The following is a 3502-nucleotide window of genomic DNA, read 5'->3' as shown; positions in this document are numbered from 1 at the left end:
TTCCTAAGTGTGCTACACGACACACACTCGGAGAAGAGTACTAAACTTTCTACTATAAGGTACGAGTGCAAATGAATAACAAAAACGTAAATTACAAATCCCAAACTGTCCAAAACGGGACAATTCAAGATCCGGTGAGCCAGTCACCAGCTCTCGAATGGGTACTAAGGTAAAACATGCAATATGATTAAGAAAAAAATATCGCACACACATACGAATTACTTTCAATGTAAATATCATTAACTCATTTTGTTGTTGCAATTTGTATTTTTTATTCCACTTTAATGTAAATATAAATTCTTTACTTTTTTATATTTTTTTAATTTCTTATTTGTTTTCTATTTCAATATTGTAAATATCAATTATTCACTTTTTAATTTGTTCTAATTTCTTATTTTTTTTCCTAGTCTAATGTAAATATCAATTCTTAATTTTTTTCTTGTCAATGTTTTTCTAAGTGTTCAATTATGTAATGATTTTTTGCTTCTTATTTTTAATCAAATATTTACAAAACCCCCTAATTTTTTTTCTTTTAATATATACTTTTTACTTTTTTTAACATAACCTAAAACCTAAACAAAAACATACACCTAGAATCAATTCAATAATCACTACTAACAACATAACCTATTTAACATAACTAATTTAATCAGAATTTAACATAACCAAAATTCCTCATTTACATAACCAATTTCACAATACCAATTTTAATTAAAATACATTATTATCCTAAACTAATTGCAAGAAAATTAAAAACACAAAAAACTTACACTTGATCACCCAATAACGGGGTGATTGATTTGGACAATGTCAGCAACCACCGGCGGCGACGAAATCTGAGCAAGGAAGCTTTTGGGCAAAATGGAATTTTCAAATTTTGGTCAAAATAAGGAGAAATGACAATAAAGGTTGTTGGGTCTAATTTGAGAGAGAAATGATGAAGAAATTTGGGTCTTTTAGGGTTAAGAAGAGGGTGGAGGAGCAAAGGCTGAGAGAAGAGAAATAAGGAAAGAAAATGGGGAAGAAGGGTTCTGCACAGGGGTTATATTCACAGAACTTTTAGCGACGATAAATGTTGTCATTGAAAGTGTCATAGGTTGTGCCAAAAAGTTGCTATGTCATTAAAAAAAATTGGCATTTCAGTAACCACTTTTAGCGACGACAATGTCATCGCTGAAAGGCCCAAAAAATCCGTCGCAAAAAGTGTCTTCTCTAAAAGCGTTAAATGTTGTAGTGACGACTCTCTGGAATTTCAGCGAACGTTACACAGATTTACCGCGTTCTACTAAAATATTTAATCATTTGATTAATTAGAATTTGGAGCATCTGCAATATTGTTATAAGCATATATAGAACACATAAATGGAATGGTACCAATGACACCAAAAGCGAGCAAATTTACAGTCTAAGAAATCCCATTAAGTCAACATTTGTGTTTGTGTTTGATGAAGGGTTAAATTCAGAGATAGAGAGGGAAAAAAAATAGAGTTTTATTCTTGGTCAACTCCGTTTCTATCTTCCTTCTTGGCTACCGCCATAAGAGATCGAGAAACAAGAAGGTATATCAAGAAAAGAAATAGTGTTTGTGTTTGTGTTTGTGTTAACGCTTAACACTAATTCTGAATATGTGATAATTAGCTACTAGGAAAAGAAATAATGTTCTTGAAAAAAGAAAAGAAATGAAATGATGTGGCACCTTGTTCGACGAACGAAGCTTGTAGTGGCCTTAGCTGAAGATTAGCAAATTAATGCAATCTCCCTAACGTTTTGCTCTTTTCTGGACTGAGAATATGGCCGGGTTACATTACATGAACGTGATCACTTACATACATGCATCGGCAACTAGGAGCTCAACGTCCAATTAGTCAACTCTCGTTTCTGCATTTCTGACTACTGCCTAGTCTTCTCACGCACTAGAGCAAAATTCTTTTTCAGCCACGACATAAAAGAGACAATGTCGTCTCTAAAAAATTTTTAGCGACAACATTTCATCGCTAAAACCTGTCGCTAAAGCAACCTTTAACGATGATCATATTATTGTTGCTAAAACGCTCATTCAATGACGAAAAAGTAGTCGCTATAAAACTGTATCGTAGTCGCTGAAATGTTGTCAGCCGGGATAATCGTTTTTAATATTTAGTGACGACAATATTTAAAATTGTTGTCATTGAATGTGTCATTATAACGGTGACTATTTTAAAATTGTTGTCGCTATAAATTTTTAATTTTTCAAAATTTTTTAAAAAATTTTACTTTTAGCAACGATGTTTCAAAATTATATTTTAAATAATTTAAAGAATTAAAGAATTTATTTTAAATCTGAGCAAGGAAGCTTTTGGGCAAAATGGAATTTTCAAATTTTGGTCAAAATAAGGAGAAATGACAATAAAGGTTGTTGGGTCTAATTTGAGAGAGAAATGATGAAGAAATTTGGGTCTTTTAGGGTTAAGAAGAGGGTGGAGGAGCAAAGGCTGAGAGAAGAGAAATAAGGAAAGAAAATGGGGAAGAAGGGTTCTGCACAGGGGTTATATTCACAGAACTTTTAGCGACGATAAATGTTGTCGTTGAAAGTGTCATAGGTTGTGCCAAAAAGTTGCTATGTCATTAAAAAAATTGGCATTTCAGTAACCACTTTTAGCGACGACAATGTCATCGCTGGAAGGCCCAAAAAATCCGTCGCAAAAAGTGTCTTCTCTAAAAGCGTTAAATGTTGTAGTGACGACTCTCTGAAATTTCAGCGAACGTTACACAGATCTACCGCGTTCTACTAAAATATTTAATCATTTGATTAATTAGAATTTGGAGCATCTGCAATATTGTTATAAGCATATATAGAATACATTCACACATATATTATAGAATTTGTAAAATGTAGTAGCGTTTGTAAAATGTGGCCAATCACATTTTGTGGCTAGCCATGGAAGTGGCTGTGAGTAAAAAGCCAATGTGTGGCTTCTGGGCTAACTAGTTAATTGAGGCACGTGCTAGTGCTATGTACGTGAAAAATAATTTTGTGAGTTGAACCTAGAAGTCAAGTTCAATGATCAGAGAAAAAGAAAAAAAAAAGTATTTAAACAAATCACATTGAAAAAAAAATTAAAGGGTCATATTTCAAAGGATTTATTTTAATTAAAAGAAAGTGACAAAAAAGAATATTTAAACGAATGATATTATAAAAAATTGTCAAAGAATATTAGGGAAAAAAGGTACAATTGGCAAAACCAAAGAACAAAAAATGAAAAAAAGTGAAAAAAAGAATTCAAATTATAAAGTGTAAAAAAAACTTAAATAAGGACATAATTAAAATAAATTACCTCAGAAAAGAAAGTAAAAAGGAAAAAAAAAAAAAGAGGTTATTCCAAAATTAAGTAAGTATATATTTAAAAGAAATCATTCTAACACGGGAAAAAAGTATTTAGAAAAAAAACATGATGTAAAACAAGGTTAAAATGCTTAGAGCACAAAAGCACCTGAGAAAAAACTAAAAAGAAAATAGGAAAAA

The sequence above is a fragment of the Morus notabilis genome, unplaced genomic scaffold (genome assembly GCF_000414095.1).
Source record: "Morus notabilis unplaced genomic scaffold, ASM41409v2 Scaffold7973, whole genome shotgun sequence".
Lineage (NCBI taxonomy): Eukaryota > Viridiplantae > Streptophyta > Magnoliopsida > Rosales > Moraceae > Morus > Morus notabilis.
This window is presented reverse-complemented; position numbering follows the sequence as displayed.